Here is a 14,286-nt window from a genome sequence, read left to right as displayed (position 1 = left end):
GATTCTCTCTGCCATAGTCTCTTCATTCCACACGTTAAAGTAAAAAACACACACACACATACACAGCACACGGACCCACAATCCTTTGCCTCAATCAACAGGTTGTAACATTCCAGTCTGTCACCCAGGGCTGTACAACGATGACATCAGTCTACAGAGAAAGACGGGAACGCCGTTTACAAGGTATGAGGTGGCTTGGTGGGGTCTGGCCTGATTCAGGCTCTCTCATATAAAGACACCAGTTCAGCCAAACGTTTTACGGGACATAAGAACAAAACAGAATCAGTGTTTCTTGAAGTAATGTGCCAATGTCTGAGATGAATTTCAGCAAATGTGATGTCTGTAATGTGGTAATGGTTTGCGTTTTTGGGAAATTTAGAAAAAAGGATCGATACCAGTCTCACGTGTATTGCTGTCTCTGAGCTTGTGGTACAACATGGAAGCACGATATGCTCGGCGTTCAAGTGGTTACGTCATGAGAACACTGTTACTAGGCAACGCTCTAAGGCAACATGGACGCCAAAAGAGTTCTTGCTTTTAGCATCTAGAAGCCACCGAAGGACGACAATTTATTTAGCTAACTTAACGTTGGAAATATCAACATTTTCCTCAGACATAAAATTATATATGAGTAAAATTACAATATATTAAGTTACCGTCCACTGAATGATTAACTATTGTGGCTTCTGCCGATTCTAAAAATGTCAGCAACATGTAACAAACTGTGAACTCGAAAGCTTTCCGAAAACTTCTACTTCCAAAGTTGTGACTACAACAAAATGGGGGTTTTCACACGGACTCTTAGCATGAACACGGGAACCATCCATTACCCCATCTACAAGCAGGACGTGGTTAGCCTAGCTTAGCTTTAAGACTCTCTGGTAATTACCTGTTTTTAACTTGGTTCTTATGATTTTATAAACATGGTCATCTTATAATCATTAATATTCGCTACAGTAGAGCAATTATGATTTAGAGATCCTGATTTAGTCCTTAAATTATGTGTCACACCAGCAAAAGTTTGTGCTCACAGAACTTCAATGGATACAGTGCTATATTGGCCATAGATTTATTTTTTAACATCTCTAGAATCATACAACTGTCTTGAGTTGTCCGATAACGTCGTAAAAACAGCTTACGCTCTTCCTTCCATCCCACACAACATGAAATGAAACTGATTTCTGATCAGAAAAATAAATACTGTAAGCATATGTCCCAAAACTGCTCCTTTTATGTGTGCCTTCTATCTTGACCCGGTGCAGAGGTTTTGTTATTGGAGGAAATCTTTATGGGAATGTAAAGTCGCACCTGCCGGATAATCCAAAACATACTACAGTCACACATATGTACAGAACTAGCCATACTCCCCCATCACACCATGGTACTACTGCCTGGTTCCTATACGCCCGCATTCACAGACAGAATCATATAACTGATGTACTGTGAGACATGTGACAGGCAGACAGACCGTCTGTACAGTCCTGTGACATTTGATTTACTGGTCAGATTTCAGGTGCGAGGGAGAAATAAGTGCCAGTCTTATCACTGTTAGTTTGTTTTATCCTCCATGAAATAAATACTCACTCACTTGACCTTTGAGATCAGAAAATTACGCATTAAATTCTGTAAATCTAAAGATTACATTTCTTTATTTGGGCAAGAACTCTGTAATTTATCCTAAATACATTTATCCTAAATACAATCAATCAGGCATGAGCACACACACCCACATACACTCTTGTTGGCCTTTGAGTGATTAATGGTTTTCATAGCTTTATAGCAAATGTTGGACACTGTGTGCAGGTCAGAAGTGATTTTAGCCCCGACAATCCTCCTTCTGATTTAGGAATTGTTTGCTTATGTATATTTCTCGCTCTGTCTAAAGAGAACTAAAGAGGAGGGGTCGTCATAGAGAGGAGCCTCCCAGGCAACACTTCCTGTCATGCTTTGTACAAATCCCACTTCCTCTGAGAGAAGACGCTCCCGAACCCACCAACCGTGGGTGCTGATCTCAAAGGTGACCGATACAGCCAAAGTGAATAGAGCGAGCAAGACGGAGCTTCCGTTTCTCCCAATAATTAGAGATCAGTGACTGCTTCTCAGATGCTAATGAGAGTCATTCATACCTCTGCCACTCTTATGTTACTACAAGTGAACTGCTAAGACATCCCAGCTCAAGACAACAGCTCATTTGATCTCATTCAGTGAGAAGCTGTCAGGCTAAAGATTCTCACTCATTCATTGGTTCTCCAGCTTCCTACGTTTTAAGTGACTGTACTGCCATAGCAGGCAGGCAGGCAGGGCATGGGCAGTATGAGTGGAAAAAGTGGGACAAGATCTAAATTTATTCTAGATAAATGAGCACTCGTCACGTTCGATAGGCTGACCCAAGATTTGTTCCTTCTTTTTCGCCCATCTCTAGTTTGTTGGCAGCACTTAATGGCACAGGTGAATGCAGACTTTACAGGATGTAAACAAAGTCACAGAACAGTAACCAGTCAAACCTAAAGTCTGTCACATGTTTTTGGTAAATGCACCCTGCTGGAATAAAACTCAGATCAGGCACGGCCTTGCAATCTCTCTCACTAAGAAATAAAACTTCAACAACCGTGGAATTCATCAATACACAGTATTTTGGATTACAAGATGATGGACACGTCCTAAAGAGTGCTTCATTTCATTCTGATTGTAATATTAGCCTGAGAAAATAAGCCTGATTATGTCACTTAAGGAAAATGTAGGATCCAGCATGTTTGGAGCCTGAACCACAGAGACTAAAAGTCAGAGTATCTGACGATTGTGATACTATTAGGAGTTTGGTGTAACAGATTGTGGCACAGACCCCACAGCTGTGATGGAAATAAGTCATTTCTGTTTGTTTCACATAGGAAAGTTTGAGTCTCCTCATTGTTCCACACATATCTGAAGGATGCTGGGCTACTTCTTTAAAGGAATAGTCTGAAAGCTAAAATGAAAAAAATGAAATTCAATATTTCAAAAAACAGCGTGTGTCCAGCAGCGCACACAAACATATGAAGTCACTCACTGAAGAGTTATGAGGATAGAGGGCTGTAAGCAGAGGGATAGATGAGAAGATCAATATCACTCTAATGTTTGTCTGTACCATACAAAGCTACAGTCAGCAGCTGGTTACTTCTGCTTTACATAAAGTCTGGAAACAGCTAGACTAGCTCTATCTGATGGTGACAACATTCAGCTACCAGCTCCTCAACTCATTCCTCTGTCAAAAACCAATGATGAGTCTCTGAGGAGTTGCCTGACAATCATTCAATCAACGCATCTCTCAGCGTATTTTCAGTGATTACTATTGTTATTGTCACTGATTTGAACTAATTCCATAGCTTGATATTAATAGTAATGATGAGTTTTGGGACGAGCAGGGGGGGGTCGGGATGAATGAGTGCAGTCAAAGTACACAGCAAACACAATACATAGGATATGCCCCCAAAACAAGCATTGCAGGATTTAGGTGCTGAGAGGTCAGAGGTTAAAAGGCAATTTTGACTTGTAATGCAACAGATGTTAGAGATGTTGCTACACGCAAAACATCTCCACATGCATGTTCAGATCTTGTTAACGTGCTGAAGCACACGCTCACATACACGCTGGGTTCGATCCTGAGATACAAGCTTTTCCTGCGATGCTGAGCCTCTCTCTCTCTTTTTTTCTTTGACTAAAAAAAATAAAGCTATATTCTCCACTGGGTGAAAGGGTAAGGTATTGGGCCATAAACACAGGTGCTTGCTGAAAGGCATTGTGGGTAGGGTATTCTGCAGTGAGGTGTTAGTATGTGTGGAATGTTCATAGGACTCCGTGTTGACCTGGGACAAACAGATAGCATGCTGGGATACAGCATATGGGGACAGGACAGCTCTGGCTTCAGCAGTTTGCCGTTCCACCCATGTGGTACTCACCGGCAAATTTAAGATAGGAGTCATTCAAATTTGTAAGAGAGTGGGGTGAGTACTACCTAAAGGAAAAACAAGCATTAGTACATCGAGTCCCCTTATTTTTAGAAACATCCTGTAAGTCAGGACTTAATGGAAAACAATATATGTCTAAAAATAAAAGAAGTGTTGCTCTGCAGTTATAGCAATCTTACTATTACTGCATGTGTAATCTGGATGATAAATCAAAGAAAAATAAAGATAAAGCTCTGACCACAGACCACATGCTGACAATATAACCAAACTACACACAATAAGTGAATTTACAGTCTGCATCACATCACTTCATTTCATACATTTCTCTCTCTGAAACACACCTATTATGGTTTCTGTCAGCCGGTGCGTTTACACAAAAGCACTATTTAATGTGTGGCTTGTGGCTGAAAGCACACTGAAATAATCTGTATAATGGCTGTGAATGTTGGCACGGTTAATGTACAGTCCACAGTCCCAAATGGGCCGTATATTAGGTAGTCCACCGCATTTCCCTCTGTTATTCCACCCTTCACACACTGCTGCCATCATTAAATGTCAAGCTCCAAAATGTATTTTCAGTACTGTACTTGTGTGTTAGAATTCCTAAAAATGGAGAGAGAAGGATGTCAAATGAGCTTAAAAATAATGGCGGCTTACCATTTGCCTTCAGCAAATTTAAGTTAATATTTGATTGGGTTCATCAAACAGGGTGGAAAAAACAGTGTTAAACCATCAATAATATGTTAGTCAGATGTATAAGGTGGAAATGTTGCCACCAGACTGATTAATGGTCTCTTTAGGCAGAATTATTTGTAGCAGAGGCAATGCTAGTAGCCGGCCAAAAGTCAGCGGACACCTGATCATCACATCGACCTTATATGAGCCTGTTGGACATCCACTCTAACACCAGGAGCATTCACATGGAGCTGAATCTCCTTTTGCAGCTATAACAGCTACCTCTTTTCTGGGAAGGTTTTCCTCAAGATTTTGGAGTCTGTCTGTGGGAATTTGCACCCGTGCAGCCAAAAGAGCATTTGTGAGGTCAGTGAGGCACAGTCTGCTGTATGCTGCATGGCTGTCCTGTTTGAGATTTATCAAAACCTTTGCCTGGTGCGTATTTTAACAACAGAACACATTAAACAAAAGAGGTTTTGGGAAAACCAAACCAAGCCCATCTGTGCCGATGTCTCTGCCAAAAACCCTCTCTAGTTCTCAGGTTATGTAAACAGTTGTAACTGTCCTCCTCTCAGTGAGAGTGCAATCTCGCCACCAAAACCAAACTATCTCCACGGTCCGACACGGGGAAGCATCTCCTCAGTATCAACAGAAGGAGCCGCTACATTCAAACAGAGGTAAACCACAATACTGCTTAAGTTACACAAACATGATGCCAGTACTGTCTTCACCACAGAAAAGGTGCATGGATTAAGCTGGTCAACATTAGGCCTGAGTGGTTCCCGGTATTATTAACAGACACGACCAGACCTGAATTCACATTAAAACATCTTTTTTAGTGTTCAGTGCTTCTGCAATCAGTGACATTCATCAAGTCATAACAGGGCGTCAGTTCCAGTCCCTGACCTCACATTACCTTAAAGTGAACTAAAAATGATCCCAATGAGTTACACGCACTGAGGTGTGCAGATTGAAAGAAGTATGCAGATGAATACATCCTTCATTGTGAGGATTATAAAATATCCGGATTGAACAACATGTTACTTTAGATTATATAAAATCTATTGTTGCTTGAGCCCCACAAACCAAACGTCATCCACCTCTAATTTACTGGGCTGATGGCAAAATATCACCAAAGAAGACTGAAACTGAAAGTATGTTTTTATGTGTATTGGATTAATTTTTTTTAAGCAGTGTAAATTAACCATATTCTCTCCTTTTAAACTCTCATCCAGAAGTTGAGACACAACACAACTTTTGTTGGCACGGTTTAAAATTCCTGAATAAAGAATACGAGTAATGTGACGAATAAAGTGGAATACCAACACACATGATTATATGTATTTAATTTTATGTGTGTATTTACTAAATCATAATTACATTAAACATGTGTGGAGAGACAGATATTTAGCTTAATAACTGAATGAATTATTTCTGATTGTGACATGAATCTGTGCTTCATTAAAAATTAACCACAACACAGAAAAAAACGTGAACTGAGAGCAGCAGACACAAGACTGCCAATAATAAATGGTTCTAATAACAAGTGTGATTAGTTTTTATTGGGACATACAGGAGAGCTTTTTCTTTTTTTTTAAAGATAGAAACACATGGTCCATGCCAAAATGTCGTCCATATAGAAGAGCTACAATCCTCTCCTCTAGAAGGTTTTCTGTATCCATCCATCGGCTTTTCTCTTTAAGGTTTAATGCTAAATTCACTTTAAGTTATTTATTTTCATGCATCATTGTAAAGACTGCAGGAAAGGGCACTGAGTCTGAAACCAAGCACAGCCATACTTCTCTACTTTGCTGCTCCACTCCTCAAACTCAAACTATCACCTTCACATTGGAGAGAAAAGTTGTGGAGCAATACTGGATATAAGATGTCCTGCTGGGAGCAGCAGGCTACTGTGTGACTCGTTTAGGTGCCGGTTTGGACGTTCTCTATCAATCACTGACGTATTCTTGGTCTGCTAGTTGCTACTTGGGAGATCTTACAATAAAACCTGCATTGTAAGTAATGTGTAGTGGAGCTTCTGTGAAACATATATGCAAACATTGGACCACACACAAACTCACTCATTCACACACACATATTCATGCAAACACGTTCCATATACAGTATAAGGGAGTTGAGTGTGGCCAGACGGACCTCCTGCAAGTTGACCTTTGACCCTCGGAAAAGTCTAGATATTGTAGTTTATTTATTCTGTCTTGGAAGATGAAACATCCATAAAATGTGCTTCTCTTCCCCCATTAAAACTGGTACCAGAACAAATAATGATACCACTATTTTCCCTGATAATAACTATTCCATTCTCCCTCTGACGCTGGTTAAATGGGCACAGTTAAAGGTTAGACCAGAATAAGTCTTGGGCCGGGTGCCAGGGAGATGAAACTTTTTATTGTGTGTTTGAATAATGAATGAATTTGGCCTGGAAAAGTTTACACGGGCGGCTCATGCAGAATGAAAAAGAAAATACACAGCACCTGGACAAGGAATGTGTCCTGAAAGCCAAGAATGGATCCTGGGCAGTCGGACAGAGCTTGCCAAAGTATCTCAGCCACAAGAAAGGCTCTGGGCCTTGAAGCAGGACGAGATACTGCAGAACACTTAGAAAGGTGGAAAAACCACAGTTTAAAATCTCTGTCCCAGTTTTAGAAGTGTCCGACTTCACTCCTGTCCCGACTCCAAACGAAAAATCACAGCTTGTAAAACTCATTGCATTTAAAAACCTCAATCAAACACTGGAAATCTATGCATAACTATAGACAGAGAGAAAAGGAAAATAGAAACCGTTCATTTTAACAACACAAACTTCAGTTTCAAAGATTACCATTAGGTTTAGTTTAGTGTGTAGTTGTTTCTATTTTTCCAGCTGGTCAGCGCACAACAGCAATTTCACAGTAAAATAAGCTCTGACTAAGTGATCTGAAGATATAATTTTACCATCAACATCAACCATCAAAGTTAAAAACAGGTATACAGACAGAAACACAGAAATGGCAAGTTGATTATAATCTGTTCATTCTATGTGCACCCTGTTCAGTGAGGCATATACACAGTATAATTTAGACTAACAATCACCTTCATCATCGATTCATCTTTGGACAATTTCTTTGATTTTTTTCTATGAACTGACTAATTGTTTTTTCTATAAAACATCAGAAAGTATTAAAAAAAAATGTTGAGTCCAAAGAGATATCTTCAAATTGTTCATTTAATTTCAAGTCCAGGATTATAATAAATAATTATTAAATAATTACCAGTGACTAAACATTTAAGCTCTAGTACGATTAATTGTAACATAAATATATATATATATATATATATATATATATATATATATATATATATATGAGATTCAGCATCTAGCCATATAATCTCTGTGGACAAATTCAGCTCAGCCACTTTAAACATGGCACTATCACAGGATGCCACCTTCCCCGCAGGTCAGTTTGGGAAATTTCCGCCCCACTTGATTTGCCCCTGCCATTATTGTGAGGCACCGAGGAGCTACAGCAGCGCAGCCACAGGGGCTAATGAGTGCTGAAACATGTAGTGTTGCATCACTCAAAGTAGCATCAGCACACAAACTGCATCGGGAGCATCCTGAAATGGGTGTCCATGACTGAGCAGCTGTACGCAAGCCTTACATCACCACAACAATACCGAGTGCTGCTCCAGTAAAGTAAAGTAAAAAGTAGGTAAAAGTGAGTAAAATACTCGTTGTGCAGAAGAGTGATTTCAGAATAATTCTATTTTTGGATTACTGATGCATCAGTATGAAAGAAAGCAAATAATATTTCACCAAAGGTCAAATTATAACCTGCTATATTTTAGTTTTTAAAGCATTTATACCAGTTTTTGTTCACGATACTGTCTATAGTAGATCATTTCTCATTCTATAATGTCTTCTTTGTGTTTTTTTTGTGCTTGTGTGAGCACAAAATGGTGAATGAGCTCCTTCTTCGGTTGTTTATTAGTGTGTATTCCCAGTGAAGATGGGATCCCATTTGAGGCAAAATGACACCCATCATTTACAGTCACCCCCAGTTTGAAGGGGCTGCCGGTGATTATTTAGTCTCCTGATGAAAAGAGCTCCTTCCTAAACTTTCCATCGAAAACGACAGCAAATTCCTCCAGTTAAAAGACAACCATCTGTCCGCCGGCTCTGATTGCTGCTGTATGTCTTCCATAAAATGTCTATTTGTGCGAGGAGGTACGTAGGAAGCTGAGCATGTGATGTATGTATATGTCAACTGTCCCACTGGAGGGTGCTGTGGTGTGGACAGACACTGTGGTTAATGGTAATACAGCAGAGGACCACCAGCCATGATCCCCCATAAGGCCGTGGGGCAGGATACTCAGACTGACTCATCAAGTCGCATGTTTATTTGATGGAACAAAAAATATTGAACAAACCGGTAGCTAGAAAACCACGTTTCCTTCCACATCGTGAAATCACAGCCCCTTGAATACTTAATCTGCTTTTTTCCTCTGCGTAACTCTGCGATGATGGACGGAGAATGACACATAACTCACATTCGCTCACGTACATACTCTGACACATGCACACAAACAAAAGGCACACGCAGGGGAAACAGCTCCAGATTCCATCACTGACTGAAACACACAGAGCTCCCACTGTCTGAATAACCAAAGCTACATTGGTTGTGTTGAACATAAATCTAAAAGGGAAAAATAATCATGTGCATCACACACATGACTCAGAGTGGGAACACACGTGTATACCAGCGCTGTACAATATCACCCACGGGGCGTTCAAAGTCAAGCAGAGGTCTCCTTTCACTGTGCACGTTGTGGTAACTCCTGATTAGGCTACTGAGGATCTGTGGGAGGACACAGAAAAACACTTAATGTCTAACTTAAATAAGAAAGTCATTGTATCAAAAGGTCCACAAGGAGATCTTAAATCCCCCTTTGTGGTGCGTTGTGTATGTTAGGTTTATAGTAGGATTTGAAAAGAAGGGAAGAAGAAAAACTATACAAAACTTTTACTTAAGTAAAAAAAAAAAGTTGTAATGGAACAATACTTAAAAAGAACTCTGTTACAGTCATAGTAATAATGCAAAAATGATATTTATATTACTGAATAATGTTATTAATATAATGGCGTATCAAAATTACGAAATGGTTTCTTTCAGGTCATAATTGTGGATGTGTTAATGTATAAACTGTGTTTTGATGTTGTTGTTGGTTAATGTGGAACAGATTCTTAAGTACTTTATAAATTGTTAGTTTAATCTGTGAAAATACCTCATTTTATATGATCTCATCAGATCTTTAGTTAAAAAAACATTCACCCACAAATGAACACAAATTTTGGATAAATGTAATAGAGTAAGAAGAGTATTTCCCTCTGAAATAGACATAGAGATACAATAATGAGCGTGATGTTGTTCAAAGTATCACTCGAGTAATGTGCAGCCACCTCAAAATTGTAGGTAAATTATGTCAATGAATTAATTATATGAATATAGTTTTACTTAATATACTCGTAAATATAATGTGAAAATGAATAAATCTAAGAATAATAATATAGTTAAATATAAATCATACCTAAGTAAAGTATGACTAACCACAAAAGCACCTTTTATCACTTTCAGTCTGTTTTATATATTCTTTATATTTATAGGATATATATACATTTTTTTTGTGTTTTCACTTTACATTACATATATCTTTTTCTTTGTATAAATCTTTGTGCGGTGACAACAAACATCTTGAAATCTTGAATTACTTGCATATATGTGTTACTTTACATGTTTGTTCACATACGTGTTTGTTATCATGACAAATTAAAGTTGAATCCTTTTGTCTGAAGAGATAATTCCACAATAAACTAGACACTGCTGGTTAGTGACCCTGAAATATCGTCAGACTAACTTGACCGAAGTCACTGCGGGCCTCGTTCCAACCTCTCACATGAAACATTTAATGCGACATTAGCAGACAGAAGCTTTGCCTCCTGTTTTAAAGGGACAGAATGAGACAACTACATGTCTCTCCATCAATGCAACTGGAATCTGAGTCACTCAGTATTTTTTTGGGACAAGTGAGCAGGGAACGGCTGATTTCCAGGTGACTGACTTTGTCTCTTTACTGACTCCTAGTGGAGATATTATTTAATGCACAGGTTTGACTCCCAGGAGCAGAGCTGATGGTCTGTAAAAAAAAAAACATACAACAATAATTTTCATAGCAACACATTAAAAAAATGTATTCCTAGTCACTGATTTAACAAATATTGTTTGCGCCTATCCTCCGATCTTGGGGTTACTTATTTGGATTCAACATGAAAAGTCCAGTTTTCAGAGCAGCCTTGGATTCACCGTGGAAAGCGTTGACCCTGTGGTCACTGTCAGGACTTTGGCTGAATTCTTTAAAGTCCAATCCTCACTTTACAACCGAGCGTGTTAGAAATACCGATCAGGTTTCCCCTGCATCTATTGACCTTCTCAAGCTGACTGGTCAAGAGCAGCTACATGCTGAGACTTTAAATCTTTCCAGGAAATTCCATTAATTTCCCCTGATCGATATCTCTTATAACCTCGTGTCATATGGTGTTTGTTTTATTTCCTGCAAAGGTTGCCATGAAGTTTGCATTTGCATTTCATGTATAATTTTGAACTGAGGAGTCACTGATCCTTGAAACATTTAATTTTGCTGTTATCGTTTGCTGTTCTGCTGCTTGTTAGTGTTATCTAATCACATCGGTGAGCAGTAATTTTGTGATTAAATGATCAGGCCACAACCAACGAGTCACATTTATTCACTACCACAGACATGTTATCAAAAAGTAGAAACGCTGGGGATCCAGAGTGTAGGCTGAAGACAGTGTGAGCACTTCTCTCTGATCATAGTTTTGAATTAGGATTGTAGTGACGGCAGGCGGATCAATACCTGAAGCATCATTACTACCAATACTAATACTAGTGTTCGAGGTTTCTTCCCGTTAAAGGGGAGTTTTTCCTTGCCACTGTTTGATTCTTGAATCCTTAATTTTGAATTCCTGAGAAACTCTTCTTGAGAAGAGTTTTGAGATAACACTTGTTATGAATTGGCGCCATGTAAATAAAGATTGATTGATTGATAAAGATTGATAATGCTTGTTTTTGATATCGATATAAGGGTAAATTTGATGAAGCCAAAAACCCAAATCTGTTTCATACTGGATCATATTCTGGGCACATGAATACACTTCTTGGTGCATAATTAACATTTAAGCTATTTACCATTAAAACCTGCCCTGTGTTTTAACATGCATGAGGTTTAGTGGTGCAACACTGAGGCCGTTCACAGGAAGTGAGTTATTTAGGTCCTTTAAAGTGTGCAGCAAGACGTTTTTAACAGTCTGTTGTCATCCCTCTCATCCCCTCCACAGCTTTAAGCACTTTAAGCAAGAGAAGCTGCTCAAAAAGAGACACAGGAAATCTTTCCTGCCAGCTGCCATCACCCTGTTCAAGGAGCGTCCTCTGAATCCTCTGGCAGTGAGGCCTCACCTCACGTCCTCATATGTGGACTGACACATTTATTCATTATATCTCTTATATTAGCTATTTATCTGCTGTTAATCCTTCCAATCCTGTCTGCTTTTCTTTTGTACTTCAGGCAATCAAGATAACCATCTGTATATAGATTGTGTTCGATGTTCATAAATTCCTCAACATCTATTTGACTTGCACTAATGTATATTATACCAACTCAGTATTTACAACTATTACTATACTTCTCTACCACAATACTGTCACTTATGTAGCTGTACATGCTAATATTTTAGTCGCTTTGAGCTGTAAAGATCATTGGTATCAATATTGGTGATTTTGGCCCTGATTGGAGTCAGATTCAGGGGTGTCGTTTACTCTACAGTGCAGGGAGGCTTGACTGTTGTCCAGACGTGGATCAGCAGGTCCAGACATGATCCAGGCATGTGATGACTAAGCTCCCGCTGACTGTCTTTCTTTCCCATGAGGCCGTGCGAAGCCCTCATCGAATCATGTCATGGGAAATTAAAGAGAAGATCTGTTGATCCTCAAATAACCGTCACTATCACACACACACACGATGTTAAAATCAGGTGTAGTGTCAATCGATGCTTTGGCTTGCATTAAAACAAAATGAATTATGGGTAGCACTCAACAATATGGACTGTATACGCTGATAATATGAAATAAAGGCACATTAGATAGGTAATGTGAGACAATGAGGGAGTTTTGGATGTGAGTGTGCTCCTGCCACACTGAAGGAAAACAGACAGCTGCTGTCAGCTTGTTATAATACTGTGTCACCACTGAGTGGCACAATCTAGTTGCAGCAGTGCTCATGTGCTTTAGCAGCACAACAGACTGCCTCAAAATATACAGCTTTCCAGCAAAGGTCCTACAGGCAACAGTTTGTCACAGTCTATATGACGACATCTGGGCAAAAATACTAATGTTTAATGGCTGTTTAGCCAATATCATACAATTAACAAGTTCATGAATCAATAGTGTAGCTCCAGAAGAGAAGAAAATCCATCCGATATTAGATACCATGAACAATTTAATCCACAGTTTAATGCAATGTAATACAGTGGCCCTGCAACAAATACCTAATTTAACTTCTAAACATATCATGTTGGATATTTGTTGGAAAAGTGCTGAATAAATGCCTGATTTTGTTGGGAAAAAATCTGAAAAGCAAAACTATTTTTTACCTCTTCAAATTAGATTAGCATTAAATCTAATTAGCATTAATGGCTCAGCAAGCATATTTAACATTGTTCTATCAGCGTGATGCCTCAGACAGAATTTAATAGCATTTCTTTGTCTGTGACTTTTTGGTAAACAAAAGTAAACTACACACCGTTTTAGTGGGAGCACCTGTACGATCTAATGCGACAAAGTATTAAAGTCTACTTTTATGAAACCTATGATGTGCAGCTTTGTTAACACTCTCATAAATTAGTTAATTAAATGACGTGCTTTTGCACTGAGGTTGTAGTCAGTGGTGTTGTTGAGCTGCACATAATATATTTGGAGATGTTTCTATTATTCTGACCTTGAATGCAAGCAAAAAGTTATTAACACTTCTCAAAATTATGTAGTTCAGTCCAAGACCTCCTTTGAATAAGGAAAGAAATTATGAGAGTGGTTGCATTGCACTGCAAATGACTGCACAGGTGTACCTAATAAAGTGGCCACTGAGTATATATGTTCATACATAGTCCTTAATTAATCTAATACCAATAGTTTATGGTCATTCCTGTATTTTGTCACCTTCCAAAAATGTGCCAGCCCAATTTGTGGCAAAGGCAGAGGTCACCACTTCTATAGATACTTTATTTTGATAAGGTAAGATGCAAAGAAAAGCAAACATTTTAAGTATAAACTGGTTGTTGTTGTTTACATCATCTTCAGAGAGATACTGGATTACATTAGCCTGAACATGCATTTATATGTTTTTTCTTTTTTCCTTCAAACGTGCATAATAGTATGTCATGTATATTTGACTTTTATAGGAATTTGTAAGAATTTCCCTCAGGGGGGCATCTCAGTAAGCCTGCCGCTGTGAATATATTGGAGTTCCCCTTGTGCAAATGTGTCATAGAAAATACAGAGAGGGAATGCAAACAGCCAGGCGAAGGGAGGGAATGTAGAAG

This window comes from Pempheris klunzingeri, chromosome 10 (assembly GCF_042242105.1).
Source record: "Pempheris klunzingeri isolate RE-2024b chromosome 10, fPemKlu1.hap1, whole genome shotgun sequence".
NCBI lineage: Eukaryota > Metazoa > Chordata > Actinopteri > Acropomatiformes > Pempheridae > Pempheris > Pempheris klunzingeri.
Note: the sequence above shows the minus strand (reverse complement) of the source record.